This window comes from Lissotriton vulgaris, chromosome 6 (assembly GCF_964263255.1).
Source record: "Lissotriton vulgaris chromosome 6, aLisVul1.2, whole genome shotgun sequence".
NCBI lineage: Eukaryota > Metazoa > Chordata > Amphibia > Caudata > Salamandridae > Lissotriton > Lissotriton vulgaris.
In genome coordinates, this window is record NC_141694.1 from 523,306,235 (window position 1) to 523,329,146 (window position 22,912).

Consider the following 22,912-nt stretch of genomic DNA (forward strand, 5'->3'; position numbering starts at 1 on the left):
ATATATGTATTCACTAGGATACACTTAATAAGCCAGTTAACAAATCAATTTTTTTTAACAAAAAACATCCTTTTAGACACTTATTTAAACATTTATTCTTCCATCAACCTTTACATATACATATATAAAACATATTTATTTTTCAGAAAGACACACATTCACTGGATGGTGTCATCAGTGATGTCATGAGTGATGTCACTGACCATGTCATGAGTGATGTAATATGTGACATCATCAGCAGTGCATTGCAGGCGCGCAAGTTATAGTGAGTCCAACTAACTATAACGTGGGAATTTAAATGGTTTTATGTCAGTAAAATTTCCAGGTAACTATTACTGGTGTGAAACCTATGGTTTTTTATATATATATATATATATATATATATATATATATATATATATATATATATATATATATATATATATATATATATATATATATATATATATATATATATATATATATATATATATATATATATATATATATATATATATATATAACTTTCCCCTTGGTCATGAACTTGGAATCTTATATTCAAGACACTAAAGATTTCCTGAATAAAGTGGCAGATATGGGCTGGAAGTCGGATTATCTATTCTTGGTGATGGATATCACCAGCCTATACACCATCATAGACCATAAACACGGTTTAGCTGCCGTTAAATATTACTTGGACAACCGTCAGATCCGTTTTGCACAACATAATGTGATGATCCTTGAGTTTATACAATTTTGTTTAACTCATAATATATTCCTCTTTGAGGACAAACTCTACAGGCAGACCTCTGGCACGGCGATGGGCACTTGCGTTGCCCCCAGCTACGCGAACTTGTTCGTTGGCTGGTGGGAGGAGCAGGTGCCCAGGAGCTGTAAGATTGACCTTAAAAATGGGAGTGTGGTACACTGGTACCTCTACATTGATGATTTATTCATCATTTGGCAGGGTACGAGGAACACAGCGGAGAAGTATATTGAATGCCTTAATGACAACCACTTCAATGTACACCTATCAGGGGTAATTAGTGGGGTGGCAGCCAACTACTTGGACCTACGGGTCTACATTGAAAATGGACAAGTACACACTTCCCTATACAGGAAGGAGACAGCGGGCTACTCCATCCTCTTCGCGAAAAGCGGTCACCCACCAAAGCTCATCAAGAGCATCCCCTATGGGGATCTCTTAAGGATAAAAAAAAACAGCACACAGGACCGGGAAGTCGAGGCGGCTGCCTCAGAATGCCTGGACCTTTTCCGCCTCAGAGGCTATGAGGAACCACTACTGCAGAATACTTTGAGGAGAGTTAAGAGGATCCCTAGGGCGGACCTACCTAAATAGAGGCCTGTCGCTACCAACACTGTAGAGAAGGGCAAATTCTGAATGATAACACCTTACTCTCTCGGAGCCAGCAACCTAAAGGCAATGATGCGCAAAATTTGGCACATCCTGCTGACAGATGGTGTGCTAAGGGAAGACCTGCCACCATACCCGCTAGTGACCTTTAGCAAGGCTGAATCACTGGGGGATATACTGGCACGGAGCCACCTAGAGGTACCTATGTCTAAGCCTAAAACTCTTAAGGAAATGAGTGGGTTCTATCCCTGTGGGAATTGCAAGGCATGTGCAACTAGCCGGAGGGTACTGCATTATGATATCCTAGATGCAGGGCGGACCAATAAAATACTCAAATTCATCACATGCTGCACCACCTATGCAGTGTATTGTTTAGTGTGCCATTGTGGTCTGCGCTACATTGGTAGTACCATCAACAAACTCAAGCTGAGAGTGTTAGAACATCTCCGGGCCATAGATAGGGTAGACCCTTCTTACCCAGTAGCCCGGTACTTCGCAGAATACCACAAGAAAGATAGGAACAAGCTACAATTGTTTGGGCTGGATCATGTTCCACACAATCCACAAGGTGGTGACGGTTTAAGGCGGTTGAGACGCCTAGAATCTAGGTATATCATTGATTAATCTACCAAGTACCCAAAGGGTCTAAATAGTGGGGAGGATATGGCAGTCCACTTAGGAAAATGAATTCTACTCACTACACTAGATCTAGACCACTGCCTATCCAGCCCTGTGATGCGACTTATCACTGTGATTCATTACTGTGACTTTTGCTGTGATTTATTGCTTTGATTAATTACTCAGAATAATTATGTCTTGGAAAAGTGCTTTTATGATTACTCTTAGGATTACTCTGTATTTACTGTATGAACTCTCTCCCTACTCAGATCTGTCTGTTCTATTCTATGGTATTTTATCTTATTTTACTTTAATTTCTACTTTTCCTGTGGCAGGGGCGAAGTTGTTTTGCTAACGCGGTTTTTCCTCTTGCAATCGATGCTGGGAATTGTGTAATTATGTATCACATCTATACAGCACTTTCCTGCTTATGATTATACCACCGGCATGCATACTGGTATCTTTCGCATGGTACATGTTTTCCAAGGGATATACGCCGATCCACGGCTTTATGTTATGAAATTGCACATTTTATTTAGGAATGCCCAATTTATATTTGCCATTTTACCGATATACGATATTATTTTGTTAGGGCTCTCATTCTCTCTAAAATGGCGTCATTATTAGCTATGGTTGGGCTGGTCCCTTGTTCATGTTTACCATCATAACACAACTTTATTAGGAGTTCTGTGTTTGTGTGGTCAGTAACACTGACGAGGGCTAACCCTGAAACCCGTCTTGTTTATTTGTAATAAAACCGTTTTCACTGCAACCCCTGGAGTGCTGTGTTCCTTTCCGACGGAGAGGATTTTGAGCGTATATATATATATATATATATATATATATATATATATATATATAATGAAAGCAGCCCTTGTCCCGTCCAAGAATGGCGGAACCAAGTAGGTCAGGACCTCCAGAGCCTCACACCAAGCAGCGAAATACAGCCAAAGGAACAAAGAATCCTCAAATGGATAGGCAGGGAAGACGGTTTAATCAAATGCAGATGACGCGTTTCGCTCCACAAGGGAGCTTGTTCACATAGCGCGCCCAAAACACAGAGACATTTAAATAGTGAAAATAAAGAGGACAATGCAAAAAAAGAGGAAATAGTGAACGCCTTCTCTACAGATCATAATAAACATAGTGAAAAGACTGACTTACGAGCAAGTGCACAAAAAACATGAATGTGAGATTCGTATTTCCAAATATACATAACAGTTCATTAGTTAAGAATATAATCATGAGAAGTCTCAGAAACGATAATAAACATTGGATATGCAGTGCTAATGGAGAGAATGAAAAATTCATACATGAGCACATTGAAATTCATATATATAAATGTGACGCCTCCTAAAGCATTGGGAATTTTCAAAAGCCGATCATTCAAAAAAATAATGACATAGTGCCATAGAATGAAAAGAAACCTGAGCGTTCACAATGTAAGAATCAAAGCTCCATATCCAAGAAGTAATTGGAATCAATCAACAATTAGAATGAACACATTAAAGATGGTAACCCTGAAAGATACTATCTACACACTAAATAAAGAAATCAAAGAATAAAAAGGAAACAGTGATGTCAAAATATAATGGAGATAAATGTAAAGAAAAGCAGCAATAAAAAATCAAATAAAAAATAAAAATGAAAATAAAAAATATTTTCGAGGACCACAACTGAAGAGATGACAGAATGGGTCAAAATTATCGCACAGTATACATTTCAAATCTAGCAAACCAGTATCCATCAACCAATAATCTGATTGTAGTAATTGAGGGTCAACACCAGATAAGACAAAATTACAAATATGAGGCAACCACTCGGCCAACTGAGAGGTGAAAACCTTAATCAAATAGATATATATAAGGACCAATGCTCCCTTCCTACTAGGAAAAAAGCACGACACTGCTCCGGGGTCAAAGGTGACTGTATTGATCGTGCGCCCGGAATTCCAAGTCTATGAAACGCTTGGGCAGACGCGTTTCTGGCTTCCAATTGCCGTCATCAGTGCCGGTTCCATGGGCTTGTAGTTCTTACTGGGGGTTGGGCTGTGTGATTTTAATAGAGAGACCACACCTGGTCAGGTGGTCTCCAGCTCCGCCTCCCATTCGCAATGTCCAGAGTTCCTTGCACATTCCCATCTGGCTGGTGCATGCTGGTCCTAGGAATCCGTTTAAGGAAGCCTCATGCAGTGATAGGCTCATCCTAACATCATGTGCTGCCCCAATTTACATTGGCTAACAGTCCACGGAACAGCCGCTATAGCCCCAGAATCTGCTCCTTTTAACCCCTTATCAGGCAATCTGTATTGCCTACCTCTCTCCCCTTCAATCCTTAGTGCTTCAGAACCGACGGAGGGGGCACCAGTAGGTATATATAGTTAGGACCTAGTTACCATAGGAAATCCCCAACATTCTATTTGAAATAACTTTGGCACCGATTGAAGAATCTGTGTGTTATTTTCCTTAAAATTGCTTCGCTCTGCTCTGCTCCTTCCCTGAAAGTTTCGGGGAAATTCGTCAAGCGGGGGCCGAGAAAAAAGGGGGGTCCCAAAACATGTTTTCTCCATGTTAATTTCCAGCGGGACCTTTAGACACGGCTACAGCCCGAATGGAATTACACCAAGTTTGGCAAAATGGTAGGTCCTGGTATGCAGATGTGCCTTTGCTTTGTTTGGTGAGAATCCCTCCAGTAGTTCTTGAGAAAATTGAATTTGAAAATTTTCAAATGGCATTTTCACTGGGACCTTTAGACACGGCTACAGCCCGAACGGCTGAACAGAATTACACCAAACTTGGCAAAATGGTAGGGACAGGTATGCAGTAGTGCCTTTTCTATATTTGGTGAAAATCCCTCCAGTAGTTGTTGAGAAAATTGAATTTGAGCAAATTATATATCTATATGCGCTCACCGTACGCGCACCGTACGCGTACGGTACGCGTACCGTACACGTACGTGCCCGTACCCTTACGTGCGCGAGCAAGTTTCCGATTGGCTGGCAGTCGACTGTCAACATTCCAAACTGTCCAAACCAGGAAGTGTTGGCCACCATCTTGTTTTTCAGGAGTACTGAGGCACAAGAGAGCCCAAAACAAGAGTGGAAAACACAAAAAGGGGGCAGGGTAGAGACCCCCCAACCCTCTAGCCCTTCTCTAGCCCTTCTCAGGGGATCCCAAAAGGACCCCCAAGGGCAAAAAAAAATTAAATATTCGAAAAAATCGCGGGGTACGGGCACCGTACGCGTACGGTACCGTGCGCCTACCACGCGATTGTAAAAAAAACATACATTTGTTTTGCACTTGGTGGTCCTTCTGGGACCCCCTGAGAAGGGCTAGGGGGTCAGGGGGTCTCAACCCTGCCCCCTCTTTGCGTTTTCCACTCTTGTTTTGTGCTCTCTTGTGCCTCACTTCTCCTGAGAAACAAGATGGCTGCTCAGGTGGTCCCAGAAGGATAATAACATATATAAACGTTATCCGCTAATAGAATTAGCATTTACAAAACCGTTGAAATTTATTGAAAAAAAATATAGGTTTCACGCCTGATATAGTTAGGAATTAGCATTTAAAAAACCTTGCAAATTCACTGAAAAAAACCATAGGTTTCAAGCCTTATATAGTTAGGAATTAGCATTTAAAAAACCTTGCAAATTCACTTAAAAAACCATAGGTTTCAGGCCTTATATAGTTAGGAATTAGCATTTTAAAAACCACTGAAATTTCTCCTATATAGTTAGTTGTACTAACTATATTTTGCGCACCCGCAATCCACTGCTGATGATGTCACATTTTACAACATTTTACATGATGTCACATTTGACATGGTCAGTGACATTACTGATGCCTTCACTGATGGCATCTCAAATGACATCACTGATGACATCTCATTTGACATCACTGATCACATCACTGATGATATCATTCATGTGATAATACGATGCACCTCCTCATACTCTAATATAACCTTTGATACACCCAGTGTTAAATACAGACTACCATTCATGAAACCATTGACACACCAATACCAGTTACTACATGCGCACTCACTGATTCCTAGGTCTACACACACATTCACTCATTCACCAATAGAATCACTCACACATACAGTCACTCATCAATACAACACTATCATATTCACTCATACACCTATACAGACACTCACACACTGCCACTCATCCATGGAGTTACTCACACACCTAGTCAGTCATGCAAAGAATCAATCACACTTCCATTTCCTCAACTATACAGTTATACACACAACACCTTACTTATTCAAACATATACTAACACATACTTACTCTCTTATAGAATCACTGATACAAGTACACAATGATCCATACAGCCACTCGCACATTCACTGGCTCTCATGTATAGTCATTTATATATGCCAACTCTCACATGCACTGTGTTTTACATATGTACTTACTTGGACATGTAGCACTGAGATATCCATTCACTCACCAACACACCCATGCACACAGTCAACCGCCCATATAGCTGTTTCCACATGCACTCTTGAACTCCTACACCTAGTGAATCAACTGCTCACATATCTATGCACAGAGTCACACACCTCCCAGCCACCCACACACACACTCAGTCTCCCATTCAAATACTTGGGCAACCAATCGATAACCCATATAGCCACTCATATAGCTACTAATCAACACATGCAGCAGCTTACACAACAACAGACACACATTCAGACAGTTTAGTCACTAACCCATACATTTAGTAAGACACATTCACTCATACAGTCAGTCACGCACCTACTAAATCCTTCATCCAGACACTTATACAGCCACTCATTCTTCAATATGTAAAACATATTTAAACTTTACAGAAACACATCAGGGATGTCATCAGTGATGCCAAAAGAAATGTCATCAGTGATGTCATCAGTGATGTCATTTGAGGTGTCATCAGTGATGTCATCAGTGATGTCACTGACCATGTCATGAATTATGTAATATGTGACATCATCATCAGTGGATTGCGGGTGCGTGAAATATAGTTAGTACAACTAACTATATAGGAGCAATTTCAATGGTTTTTTAAATGCTAATTCCTAACTATATAAGGCCTGAAACCTATGGTTTTTTAAGTGAATATATATATAGCTTCCCCAGACGTGGGGCAAGAACAGACACGGACCACAAGATAGTAGATGCCGGTTTATTTCAGTGCTGTCGCCATAACGTTTCTGCTCACAACGAGCCTTGATCACATGACAATGTGAAGGTAGTGCTGATTTCTTTTTAAAGTGCTAGTGCCACATTTCAAATACGTCACATGGGATGGACATAGATTAAAGACTAGTAAAATACATATAATGTCATTGTAAAAAAGCAGTACATACTTTAAAACATGACGAATAAATAAAGGCTTTTGCTGGGATATAAATATGTTAAAATTAATTCATACATATATAAATATCTACAATATTTTTCCCTATACATTGCTAAAGATATATGTGCAGTATAAAGCCAAAAATTTAAACATAAAGTCCATATGTAAGCATTTGAATGTCAAGGTATTTAAATTATCACCATTGAATTACTAGTCCTAAAGAAGATAACAATCACGGGATAAATCCCTCTGTATAATTACCAACCTAAGTGACATATACCCAAAGTTGTGCTAAAAAATAAAGTGCATGGTGCTATGTGCTATTGAAAAAAGACATAAGTCTAAAAATTAATCTGGACTTGTTCCTCTGGATCACACTGGATCAGACTGAGCCCAGAATTGATCACAGAGGAACCAACCTCACTGCTGGTTTTTATATAAAATAGCTATTGTTACTGAGAATTATAAAGGCAAGAACTAATAGTTGAGATTCAGAGCCATAAGATAACTTTAACCAGATACCTGAGTGCAAATCGCATAGCAGCATAAACAGTTATACAGTACAATGAAATCATGTGCAAATTGTTGTGCAAAGTTTTTAAATATTCCTGAAATATAAAACAATAAATAACTAACAAAAGTTAAAAACCGTCTAAAATTCATATATTGCAACAATGTATTTTTGCATTGTGACTGGGTAGCTTTGAATTTATATCTGGAGGACTCAGTGTAAACAAGTATACATATCTTCCGTAAGATTTAAACCGTTAGGTTGTTTACTATCTAATTGGAGAATGTATTTAGTCTCCAGTTTTCCTAACTGGGCCTCTCTATTGCCACCTCTTCTACTTGCACATATCGAATCAATCACATAGTACTGTAGCTGATTACTGTTACTTTGGTGGAATTCTTTAAAATGCCTTGCTACAGGATACGTATTGTCTTGATTTATGATAGCCCTAAGGTGCTGTAATATACGTTTGTGTACCGGGAGTTTGGTACTCCCGATATATCGCAAGGCACATGGACATTCGAGAATATAGATGGCAAATTCTGTTTCACATGTTAGGACCTTATTAATTGTATGATCCATATTACCAAAACAATCTCTGAAGGTCTTTTTGTTAATGCCATGTGCACAGGCCTTGCAAGTTTTGCATTTGAAGAAACCTTTGTTAGTCTGCCACCACGAGGTTTTGTCTAGCACCTCAGGACTAGTATCTACCAGTTTGTCCTTCATTGAGGGTACACGACTGTAAGTGATAGATGCCTTACTGGGAAGTAAATTACCAATTACGACATCCTTCAATACAATAGGCCAGTTTCTGTTTATAATCTTACGCAGTTCTGTATGTTGATTGCAAAAGCCCATTATGATTCTGAATGGCTCTATTGGCACAGTATTGGAGCTTGTAGTTACCAGCTGCAAGTTAGGTATATCCTGTGTAGTACAATATTTACTAAGCAACTGAGATCGAGTTATCAACATCGATTTCTGTATGGCCTTCCTGATAGTTTTTTTAGGATAGCCTCTTTTCAAGAATCTGGCCATGCTAGATTGAACTGTAGCTCCTTGTCATTGCTACATAGTCTTCTTAACCGGATCATTTCCCCATAGGGTATGCTTGCAATTAAATGAGCCAGATGTGCACTGCCTGCATGTAGCGTGGTATTACCTGCAGTGCTTTTTCTATATTGGCGTGTTTCAAGACCGTTCTCAGTTACAAACACTTCCGTATCTAAAAAGGCTATTTTTTCTTGGCTCAAAGTTGCTGTAAAATTAAGGTTACAGGAATTTATATTGATGTTAGACACAAAACTTAGTGCATCTATCTTGCTACCTCTCCAAATTGCGAATAAATCATCAATATTTCTGTACCATGTAGTCACATTGTTAGTCATAATTTCTTTATGCTCAACCAGGAGGACCAGTTCCTCCCAAGCTCCCATGTGTAAACATGCGTAGCTTGGCGAGAAAATGGCCCCCATGGCTACTCCCTGGAGCTGTTTGTATAGTAAATAGTTATACAAAAATACATTATGATGCAAACAGTATTCCAGCATAGCAATCAACATTTCATTGTGATTTTCAAATATTTTATCTCTGAGTGATAGGTAATATTTGATTGCCGCTATACCGTCTCGATGTTTAATGCTAGTATATAGCGATGAGACGTCTAGCGCCATCAGCCAGTCCCCCTCCTGCCACACAACATTGCGTAATTTTGATAAGAAATCCCCAGTATCCTGGATATAAGAATCCACCGATTTTACAAAGCATTGTAAAAAATAGTCAATATAGACTGAGGTATTTTCCATCAGACCACCCTTGGCTGAAATGATAGGCCTGCCAGGAGGGTTGATACAGGGGATGTGGTATAGTTTGGGAATCACTGGAAAATCATTCCATAGAAATTTAAACTCTGCCTCAGAGAGTAATTTTTTGTTTCGCCATCCCCATAATTTCTGATGATATTCAACTTGCATGGCTTTAGTGGAGGATGCATTGATTCGTTCATAATGTTCCCGATTGTTAAGTTGAGCATAGGCTTCCTTATCATATGCCGCTTTAGTCTATAATACAATATTGCCTCCCTTATCACTAGGGCGTACTACAATATTTTTGTTGTTGCTCAACTTACTGATCAATACTTCATAATCCAGAGTAATTTTGTCATACTTGAATTTTTTCATGCAGGTTTTGCTGTGTAAACTTTTGATTTCATTCGTTACATTCTCATGAAAAATATCTAAATTGTCCCATGGCATAATGGGGATAAATGTAGACGGTGGCCTAAAGGGAGTGATTGGATTTGTCAGATTCACTGTTCTAGTTTCACCTCTGCCAATTAATGCTACATTATCAATTCCTTCATTATTCCACATATCTTCCATTTCTTGTGTCAGGGATTCCCCTCTTGGTTCCGAGGTATTTGACCGGGGTATATCATTGGTAGTTTGTAGTAGATGGAACTTTTTTAATTTCAATTTACGGACAGCTTTATAGATATCAGTCCTAGTTGCAGCATAGTTCATATTTGTTTTTGGTGCATATGATAAGCCCAGTTTTAAAATATTTTCTTCATCCGATGTCAAAGGTATGGTGGTTAGGTTCACAATAGTGAGTTGGGTCTTACTATTAACATTTATTTCTTGGACCATTGTCCCCTGCCCCTTTTCACATTTTGTCCTCCTCTGCCTTGCCCTGTACCTCTTCCTCCCCTTGTAGTTCCTGTATTTTCTTTGTAGTTCTGATGCACCAGCGGTCTTAAAGACGCCATGCGATCTTGGCACATAGAACTGATTTCTTCCCCAGGGGAAGGAATTTTTTGAATGCTGGTTACTGCTGTGTTTCGCATTTCTGACTAGGATTCACTCCCAGGACCGGAGCTGGCATCAGAGATTGTAGAATCCGTCTGATTTGCATTTTTCTTTTTATTTCTCCATCCACCTGTTGGATTCGATTGTTTACCCCCAGCCGCTCCCCGCCAGGAATCATATTTTTTAGAAAATGTAAAAATGTGTCCAAGTTCATAATCCTGCCTATCGCGCTGGAACTTGTACGTTTTACGCTCAATGATTTTCTCTTCCTCTTTTTTTAGTCTTGCCTTCATTTCATTAGTAAGTTTAAGTCTTTCATCCACGGAGCCCAAAGTTTCAAGTTCCTCATTAATGGTTGCAATTTCAGTGAGTAATTGGGCTCGATCTATATCAGCATATTTTATAAGGATTAACACAAGTCGCCTAGAAGCCTCTAAGTTACTCTCTGCCCATTCCCTCATCAACTCGGGGTTGGGGTTTTCATAACTCGGCACTGTGAGAATCCTTAAGCCACGGGGAATTCTGTTAACGTCAATATACTTTTGGAGTGACGTCGACTCGCACCATTTGCTTTGTTCTGCTCGTGCCTTTTTTTCTAATAGCTTAAACTTCTCTTGTAATGTGCTATTTTTAGGACCAGCAGTGTCCAATCTATCACGGATGTTGTTGGGTATTGGGAGGCTGTCGGAAAACATTGTGCTCGCCCGCGCCTCCCTTTCTCTCACGTTGTCGGCAGACATGTCAGTTATGCACTTGATTAATTCTTGGACAAGCTTTCAAATTGCGATGTCTCAAATGTTATTTGTAGTGAAGTCTTGTGCGCATCCGATATTCTCCCGACCCTTGAAATACCTGGTGTGTTGTAGGGTCCCGTAATTCGTCCCCAGCTTCTCGGCGTTTTGTGCTCCGGTACAGCCGTCACGGAGTAGATTCGCCTTCGCTTCTTGCAAAGCACTACCAGGTCAAGGGGGTCAAACGCCGCTCTTCCTGCCGGAAGTATTTCAATCCAAGCGTACCAGGATGTATATATAACAGCTCCCAAAACACCAGTCTGCCGCACTCAAGAGCGGGTGCTCACGTAGCGGGGGTGTACCCGTCAATAATATACTGCTCCACCCATCCACAGGACCCTTTCTCCTGATAAAGGAGAAAGGGTCCTGTGGATGTGTGGAGCAGTATATATATATCTATGGGTACCTACACCCTTACACTATCGAAGAATGGACTTAGATATTGCAGGGTCATTTATGCTCAGGCAGATATGACCACGTATATGATATAGTGCACCCTGCCTCAGGGCTAGAAGGCCAGCAGTAGGGGTGTCTTAACTATATCTCATGCAGTGTCTCTGGGCATGGCAAACAGGAACATGTCAATAACATACGATAAGGAGTGGGTCCTAGGGCATATTTATAGACCTGCACACCGACACAGCCCCAATCAGACACGTAAATACCGCCCTTATTATCATCTGGGTCTCCTCACACCAAGGAGAGTATGATAGTAGCCACTATGTGTTGCAGTGGGTACCAATAAACCAGTGATATTGGGTACATATAGGTGTATCTGGACAGGTATGTAGAGGTAACTGATTTGCAGTGAGTGAGGAAATAGTGAAGAACAAGTGATTTGAACTAAATGACTTGTATAAAATTGGAGAGATAAGAGGGAAAAATAAATTTAGTGATATCCCCCTGTCTTCCAATGTTAAAAACAGAGCAGAAAAATAAGCAGGTTTCACAAATATCTGCTAGTTAGAACGAGAGGTCAACATGTTTCAGCAGTCATGGGACTGGAATTGTCCGCTGCCTTCTTCAGGACCAGTTACTCGCTACTGCAAAAAGAATATTGTAAAAGTGCAATAACAGAAAAAATAATAAAGTTTACAACCATATCTCCTGGAAACCCTAGGTGCATAGGGTATATCCTCCGTAATTCTGGGTAATGTCCAGAAGCAGAAGAAGTCATGCCAAAGAAATCAGGAAATCGAGAAGAAAAGAGAGAAAATGTTGGTGTCATGATTTTCACAACATCAAAACACAGCACACACCAGGCTAATAGTTCCAAAGTTATTTAGGAAATATACACACTGGCCCCCTGTGTACAGATATCTCATGTACTCACTTACCTATTAGGTAGGAGGAATAGGTTTCACCTCACCTGGCTACGGCTCAGTTAAGTTAGGGCACCGCTCTAATAAAAACAGATGAGGAGGAACGTGAAGGATGATAGAATCACTGCACAAAAAACCTCATCGATGCACTATACATCTACACACACATATGGCTTCTTTGTGCGCAGACAGGTAATCATAACAAAGCTATTAGCAACAACAGCAGTCTCTCATTCACTGAACAGTGTATTTGTCTCAGGTTTTTTTCAGGACTAATAAAGTGATATATATCACTTTGTTCTAGCACGAAGGGACAATACAGTTATTGATTCAAGCTGCCAGTTGCATGGAATCAACAAACCAAAACATGACTCTAGTGATTCTAAATTGAGCAAAAGCGTGTCCGGAAACCCAGAACAAGAGCCTCTGATGAGTCTTATAATCCATTTAGTCTTAGTTTGTCAGATGCTAGAGTATGCAAACCCGGAAAGCTGGCATCGCCTCCCGCCACAGAGGGTGTCAATACATGTAAGCCCATGTTTAACGAGAATCAGAAAGGACGTTAATACAGCCGTCTATGCTCGCGAAGTGAGCCTAGACAAGTCAGTGGCGTACTGACCCGGGCAAAAGTGAGTACAAAACTGTATAATCCTCTGTAGTCACAAGCGCCCTCTCGCTCACTCACCTCTCCGTCGGTACTCCGAGCGTACCTCCGAGTCAATTCGGGGAGGTGAGGAGTGTAGAGAAAACGCCATCTTTATTACGGCATCCGAGTAGCGTGTCACGTGGGAGCGTCAGTTTGCGTCCCAAAGATGGGCAACTTGGGAAATTCGTCATGTTGTTTGTAGCAGAAAAACTTGTACTATGACAAGTGTTAGCACTGCATTTATGTACCGAAAACGTATAGCAGCAATTGGGTCAGCTCGTGTTCAACAAAGATGTTGTCTTTATTAAAGGATCTGACAAACCTCTATATCCCGTGGGTGTGTCAGTATATTTCTCGAAGCATAGCATGTCAGGCAGTGTAGTTTGTTCAGCATGTTACTTGAAAAGGAGATTTCAGACCGCCAGCGTCTGTGTATTAAAACAACAGAGTCAGCTCGTATTTAGAGAGGACCCAAATGACTTAATTTTAAAGTATGGAGGTCGGTTGTCACCAACTCTTGTGTGTAAGGTTATGTCGATATATTAAGAGACCGATCAAAAGAAGCCTTCACACAGAGGAGCATTTAGAAAAACAGTGACAGACGTACAGTCAAGTCACCATAATAGAATGTTAGAATATAATCAGATATAGAGGTGTATAACCAGACTCAAATATCGGGTGCTGGAAACACCTAATATGGTGGCAGTGTATTATATCACAAAGACATCCACAGAATATCTTCGTTTAGACCTTCCTTATCTGTATTCAGTCTGTACACCCACTTCTGTTCTTTCGCAAATAGATACTTGCCAATGTCAGTCACATGATCAGGGATAAATGGTTGTTCCACTACAGTCCATGTGAAATCTGTTGGCCCATGACCAACCTCAAGAAAGTGGTTCTTTAAATGAGTAGCCTGTTTTTTACATCGAATCGTACTCTTGTGTTCAGAGATTCAAAGTTTCATTTTTCTTGTAGTAATACCAACATATCTCATTTGGCAAGGGCATGTTATCAGGTAGATCAACCTCTCGCTATTGCAATTGGTGAATTTTTTCTGCTGCTAGGGGCGATTAGTCCCAATGTCTATATTGACTGATTTACAAGTTTGTGGACATGCCGCACAAGTACCACAAGGATGGTGGCCTTCCACTGCCGGCAGATCCCAAAGGGTACTGACATCGCAAGGTAATTTATTCTTGGGTCTCATGTGTACCAATTTATCTTTCAAATTTGGGCCCCGTTTGAAAGCAAAGAGTGGTGGTGGTAAAGTGTCTGTGCCAGTGTTCAGGATAGACCATTGTCTCCTAACGATTTTTTGTATCTGGTTGAACAATGTACTGTATGTATTTACAAACGTCATCCTATGAGTTTTTTCTTTGGGAATAGCTGGTTCCAGGAGAGCCTCTCGGTGGTTATTGGCAGCTCGTTTCAGAGAGTTCCGTATCAGTTTCTTAGGATACTTCCTTGTTGCTAGGTGTTTCTCCAATGCATGCGCATGTTCATAGAAAGGGTTCCCTGTTTGAAAATTGATGTTAAAAATATAGTTTACAAAAATATCGATGTAAAATATTGAATACAGAAATATCGACTCCCTATAGTTAAACAGGTAAGTACAATAATATTGAATAAAAAATATCGAAGTTAAAAATATTGACTTAAAAAATATATATAACTTAAACAAACATTAAATAATATTCATACTTTAAACAAAATAAATTATATTTAATATATATTTAAACTAAATACAAGAAATAAACTTAATTTAAACACATTTGAACACATCAAAATGTGTACATATTCATATATTTACTCAAATACATTTGATTAACTATTATCTTAATTTAAGTTATAAACTTTTTAAATTATACAAAAAATTAAATACATACATATAACAATAATTTAAAATAAAATAAAACATTCTGTAATTAATTAACATATGAAACTATTAAAAATAAAATAAAACATACATTTTGCAGCACAATAATTACAATAGCAGGGTAAATGTTGGATAGTGGAGGGGTAAAAATGACTACTCCCACTCCAGTGAGTGCAATAGTAGGGAAACTGTTGGAAAGCGGAGGGGTAAAAATTACTATTGCCACTCCAGTGAGTGCAACAGCAGGGAAAGTGTTGGATAGCGGAGGGGTAAAAATTACTATTCCCACTCCAGTGAGTGCAACAGCAGGGAGACTGTTCGATAGCGGAGGGGTAAACATTACTATTCCCACTCCAGTGAGTGCAAAAGCAAGGAAAGTGTTGGATAGAAGAGCGGTAAAAACTACTATTCCCACTACAGTGAGTGCAACAGTAGGGAAAGTGTTGGATAGCGTAGGGGTAAAAATTACTATTCCCACTCCAGTGAGTGCAACAGCAGGGAAAGTGTTGGATAGCGGAGTTGTCCAAAGTACTATACCCACTCCAGTGAGTGAAACAGTAGGAAAAGTGTTGGATAGCGTGGGATAAAAATCTCTACTCCCACCCCAGTGAGTACACCATGCTGGATACCACACCAATAATAAAAAATCAACATTTCATAACATTTTATTTCCATTATTAACATAAATAATATTGGAATTAAAACCTATTATTTTAAAAAAAGATAATAAACGTTCATTAATTAGACATTGTTTCACACTATATTATCCAAACATACACCAACATTTAGTTACACAATTACAATGAATAATGACTAATTAATTAAAACAAATGAATTAACAATCAATAATTCTTAATAAATAATTAATTTCTTCCACCCATTTACACCTATTAACACCACAACACACCCCTAAAATTATTAAACAATTACCATCATTAATTAATCATTAATTAATTTAAATTAATTAACAACTAATTAACAAACAATTAATAATCAATTAATGTACACATTTATCACTATAACATCACAATAATACAGTTATGAATAAATATATAATATTGAACACATTTCATATAATTAAATTACTACCCATCCTACTCCCCTATAAACCCACAACCCTCTACGGAACTAAATATGCAAAATTGAATTTAAAAAAAATTATTAACTACTATAAATAATAAATAAAATCTATATAATTAAATTACTTCCCACCCTACTCCTCTATAAATCCACAACCCGCTACAGAACTAAAAACGCAAAATTTTTATTTAAAAAAATGATATATTAACTACTAAAATGTTAACATATATACTAAAAATACAGACAATTTGCATTCAAAATACTAAAAGACATAACATTAATATTAAATCAATATTTTTAACAACTATAATTTTGTAAATGATATTTAAAACTTCGATATTTTTGCAAACGATATTACTTACCTAACAATCGATATTCTTGACCACGATATTATTTCCATCGATATTTCTATCCAGCAATATTTTCGCCTCAATATTTCTGTATATCGATATTTAAACATCGATATTCTAGCTCTGCACCACACCCAAGAAATGCAAAGTTAACCCGGCAGTGAGGGACATTTATAAAAATAGGGGCCACCCACTACACAATTGGAAAACACGCCCACTGTGAAAGGTCCCAGTTTTAAATTTTTCAATAACAAATTCTTGCTTTGTTGTTTCTCAGAAATGTAACATTTTCGAAATGCTTGACAGCCATCCACCACATTTGATGGAGTCGTCCTTTAAACCTTTTCATCAATAACAGGACCTGCCTTGATGTCTGCTACAGCTAACATTAAGCCAGCAGACATCTCAACCTTTAGTGGAGGGCATGTGTAGGAAAGTAGGATATGATTCTATGGGTACCCCCACTTTTTGAATAATGACTAATTAATTAAAACAAATGAACTAACAATCAATAATTCTTAATAAAAAATTAATTTCTTCCCACCCTTCCCACCATTTACACCTATTAACACCACAACACACCCCTAAAATAATGAACAATTACCATCATTAATTAATAATTAATTAATTTAAATTAATTAACAACTAATTATCAAACAATTAATTATCAATTAATGTACACATTTAACTCTATAACATCACAATAATACAGTTATGAATAAATATATAATATTGAACACATTTCATATGATTAAATTACTTCCCATCCTGCTCCTCTATAAACCCACAACCCTCTACGGAACTAAATATGCAAAATTGAATTTAAAAAAAATTATTAAGTACTATAAATAATAAATAAAATCTATATAATTAAATTCCTTCCCACCCTACTCCCCAATAAATCCACAACCCGCTACAGAACTAAAAACGCTAAATTTTTATTTAAAAAAATGATATATTAACTACTAAAATGTTAACATATATACTAAAAATACAGACAATTTGCATACAAAATACTAAAAGACAAAACATTTATATTAAATCAATATTTTTAACAACTATGGGGTCCATTAGGATGTCGGGCGGATTGCCTCCGCCAGGGTAGGGGTGGCCACCGCCACCCTGGCGAACAATATTACTTACCTAACAATCGATATTCTTGACCACGATATTATTTCCATTGATATTTCTATCCAACAATATTTTTGCCTCAATATTTCTGTATATCGATATTTAAACATCGATATTCTAGCTCTGCACCACACCCAAGAAATGCAAAGTTAACCTGGCAGTGAGGGACATTTATAAAAATAGGGGCCACCCACTGCACAATTGGAATACACGCCCACTGTGAAAGGTTCCCAGTTTTAAATTTTTCAATAACAAATTCTTGCTTTGTTGTTTCTCGGAAATGTAACATTTTCTAAATGTTTGACAGCCATCCACCACATTTGATGGAGTCGTCCTTTAAACCTTTTCATCATTAAAAGGACCTGCCTTAATGTCTGCTACAGCTAACATTAAGCCAGCAGACATCTCAACCTTTAGTGGAGGGCATGTGTAGGAAAGTAGGATATGATTCTATGGTTACCCCCACTTTTTGCTTGATGTAATGCTATTTCTTACTAGTCTGATGGGGATCCTGCTAATCAGGACCACAGTCTTTCTGCTTTCTCCCCTAAATTGTTATGGTAATAACTTAGGTACATCCCAGATTAAATACAAGGGTACCCTTATAAGTCCCTGGTTTATGGTACTAAGGTATGCAGGGCATAGGTACCCCAGAGGTCCCAAATAGCTGAAGCATGCATTATGCCACCTATGGGAGACCATTCAAATTATCTTTAGAGGTCTCTCGTTGCAGACTGTATAAGCTGGTGTTAGCAATAGTTATAAAAGTTTATAGGTTCCCCAATATCTAAGGTTACTACACTTAAAACCTATAAGTCACTCCAACAGTAGACCATTTTGATGATGAAAGTAGGGTGTTTGGTTCTAAGTGTGAGGGTGCCCCTGCATGAGCAGGGCACCCTTACAGCCTTCGCAGTCCATTCTCCTGGGCTGTAAGTGAGACAGCGATATAACATATAGAGGGGCACCCCTTAGTTACGTGATGACTATCTCGAAACTGGCGGTAAAGAACCCTGTCGTGTTTGGTATCAAGCATATTGGAATCATAACCCCACACCATAAATGGTGAGGTAGTTATGGTTCCAAGCAATGTAATGGCCCTCTGTTAGGCCCTCAGTGCTCCCAGTACCAGTCTTCTAGACACAGACAGCACAGCATGGCTGTTGCCAACCAGAGACACAATTCTGCCCTACTGCTGCTGAGCCACGCTTGAGCAGGGTAAGGCAGAACAATAGGCATCCTGTGACAGGGAGGTGTGACCACCTCCCAGACATAGTTCAGTGTATTGGGGCAGGGTGGGAAAGCTTGTCAGCACCACATATTTTGACTGCAGGGCACATTTGGTGCCTCCATGCATAGTCCAGTTCAGAGAGCCTTTGGCTCCCATTCAGGAATGAAACTGGACAAGGGAGTAACCTCCCCCTTGTCCAGTCCTTCCTAAGGGAGGGACCCATGCACCGTCCCAACCCTTTCCTTAGGGTTTTTAAGGGCTTACCTATGGGCAGGTTCCTAGATTCGTCATGGGGCACAATGCAATGCAGAAACCACTTTACCTTCGACCGTCTGGGCACTCTGAGCTTCGCTAGACTTCGCTCTGGGCTGCAACATGGGGGACACCTGCTGCTCCTGATCTCTTTGCCCTGCTCGTCTGCTGCAACATCCATGCCTGTGCTCCATACAGGAACCCATCCAGGGCCTTGGACATCCAAGACACCTTGAAGTGAAGAAGTCACTTCCCTGCATCTGCAGGCAATACAAACAAGCTGACCGGCCTGAGGATCCTGGGCTCCTACGGACTGTGAGAGGCTCAGCAACATGTGGGGTGTTCTTCACATCCCTCGAGGGCTGCCCTTTACTCTCACCAAGTGTGAGCCCAGTACTCCTTGTCAGAGCCACAGGAACCAAACCCCTGTGCACTGCGTTGATTTGCCGTTGCAAAGGGTTGTTCGCTTCCTTCCACCAAGATCTTCGAGCTCCAAGTAGCCCCAACCGCATATATCTCCAGTGACCGGAATCTTTGACCACACCGCATTGCTTGAGGTCCTCTTGCGACTCCAGTGCCTCTGGCCTGTGGGTCTTGTCGATGGTCACTTTTGAATTATTTTGAGCTCCCCTAATTGCTCGGGCCTGCCCTGACTCCCCTGCTTGTGGCGAGTTTCCTGGATCTTGCTGGTCCTGATATTGCACCTTCTTCTATTCCTTCAGTGGTTGGAGTTGCCTAGACTTTTTGGGACTGGGAAGGGTCCTCTTTCTTTAAAATTACAAATGTGACAAACACATTGATTTGTACAGAGAACACAGTTGTGTTCCTACACTGCACACAACCACAGTGGGGCTCCTAGTTACTGACCTTGGGTGGTTCCTTGGGTCGCCGCCACTTCTACATGCTCTGACTATTGCATTGACTCGAGTTGTGGTTTGCACACCACTATGTAGTGTATGGTTTTGTCTCCCCCTGACGACCACAGTGTATTCTGTGCTAATTACCTTTTCTATTGCAAAGTATTGTGTGCATTGTGTATATTCCCGGCTAGGAAAAATCTGTATGTGTTAGTGAGTGTCTTATAATGAATACCTATTTTTATAAATACATTGTGTGGTTCTTTTTCACTTAATCAATACCTATAAGATTATGTTCTTTTAAAACAAGCTGCTTTACACTACTTCTGGACAAAGCCTGAAGGCTGCTCTCCAAAGCTACCACTTAGAGAACTTTACAAGGTTGTCTAAGATGACTAAAATCACCATAAGGGCTGGCTGGATCAGTGCAAGGTTTCCACTCACATAAGTGCACATCATATACAGAACCAGCCTCTCACAGCATGGCATCAAGGTGACTCAATATTTTACATATTCACCCTGATGTACAACCAACCATTGTGAAAGTATTAATCACACCCTAAGATTTTACTGGCCTTGAACCAGGAAATATCTGTTCTAGTCTGTCCAAAAGATTTATTGTATATGAAAAAAGCAATAGAGACGTGTATTTTAAAGTTGGACATGTACTTTCAAGTTTTAAATGTCCTGGTAGAAAGAAAACACTCACATTTGTTTTCCTGTACTGCAAGGTGCACCTCTACCCTAGGATAACATTTTTATTACATTTAATAAGTGAAAAATTGTATTGGGGAGCAGAAAGACATGGCAGCTTTGGAGTCTGAACAATTCAAATTAAAAGTACTCTTTAATGGTAAAGTCAGATTTTAAGTCACAAATCTGGAAATTCCACTTTTAGAAAGTTGCATTTTCTTGTCCAAATACTTAAGGAGCCAGACTCCAACTAGGGAGAATGGCTATTAAAGCATTGCCCATTGAAGGTCAAAAATGAATCCACTCTCCTGACAAAACTTCTTGCCAAAGGAGGATAATGAATTTAAAGTAGCATTAAAAGCACTGTCCAAGTGGGGAGTGTTTTAAAGGCAAAAGAAGATGGTATGCAACGGTTACCATGCATTTTTTACAACGCGGTACCGTTAGCACGCTACTTTTACCACGCAGGTCGTTACAATGAAATGCGCTGGGGGGCGCTCCAGGATAGTAAATACTTTAATTTACTATCCAACTCCTTTCCCTAGAGTCCACGGGGACTGGAGTTGGAATAGTAAATTAAATAATTTACTATCCAGCGCCCCTCAACGCAAGTCGTTGTAACGACTTGCGTGGTAAAAGTAGTGTGGTAACGGTACGCGTTGTAAAAGTAAGCGTGGTACCGTCATACATCCAAGAAGATAGTGATGATGTAGCAGAGCTCCACAGTGCATAAGGGACTTCTTTGGGATTTCCTGCCTAGATAGGAACATTATCCTTGCAAAGGTACATGAATCTGAAATAGTGGAATGGCCTGATTATTTGCAGTATAGTGCTGTTTCTTTTTGTGTAACTTTGGTGGTTTATTTAAGAGATGCTAGCTCCCACTGTATCTTCTCAGCCATATCTGTGATTTTAGATATGTGTGTGACAGTGTTCTCTTTAAAATATTGTGGCGTTTCAAGATATTATTGACCCAATTCTTTTAAAGTGGAGTTTTTGACTTCTAAACCTTTCTGATGACAACCATGACTTTTTGAATAATTCTTGATTAAATATTTGTTTTAACAAGGAATTGATTGTTATGTGAATAAAACAAGGAGGCTTACAATAGCTGGGAAATCCTACAAATCAAAATGTATTGACTGATTTGATGATACCACAGGCTCAGATACTTCAGAACACTCCTTTCAACCAAAGTAAGGCTCTTTACCGTGGTTATTACTAACATTTATACTGTATCCAAACAGTAGCTAGCAATAACATAAGTCAAAGACTGATCAACCTTCTCAAACTAAAGCATCACCTTCCTCATCCATGGGCATATTACTAGAGGACGTACAAGCACTTACGTCATTTGAAAGAAAAAATGTGAGGCTTCATTCTTTAGATGATACATTTTCAAATATGGACATGTAAGTCTCATAAGTCAAACAAAGAGTGAGCTATTTACAAGATGTAACATATAAAAAATAGATTCCTTCAAAATGAAGTCTTAATACTTAAAACACAAAGATGGTTCTTTGGGATTTTTCATCCTTTTTTTCACAATGTGTGAACATGTCAGAAACATTCATTTAAAATTTCAAAGGGCCCATAGGATTAGCTATAAATCAGGTTTTGCCATGACTTCTCCCATACCTATAGATGTAATATTCAAATTCCTTGAATACACAGACTTCCTAACAGTTCAAACAGCTGTCAAAAGAGAGGAATATTTTGTAGATAAATGCTTTTATATTTTTACTAAATGTCCATAAAATAATTGCTGATCGTAGAAAGAAATCCTTAAACAGGCATCTAGAATTGCAAGCCCTTAATGTGAGATTTGGTTTAGTACATCAAAGTAGCTTATAAGAATCAAACAACAATTCTTGATGAGCCAGCAAAGCTGCAGAACATTTTGGAAGATTGCAAGGGAAAAGAATTCATGCCATTTGGACTTTTTTGTTTCTCTACAATACATTTGTTTATTAAAAAATTGACTCTAACAAAAATGTTGTTGAGTTGCTATACATGCCTGATATGTATTTTCAAATGGCTCT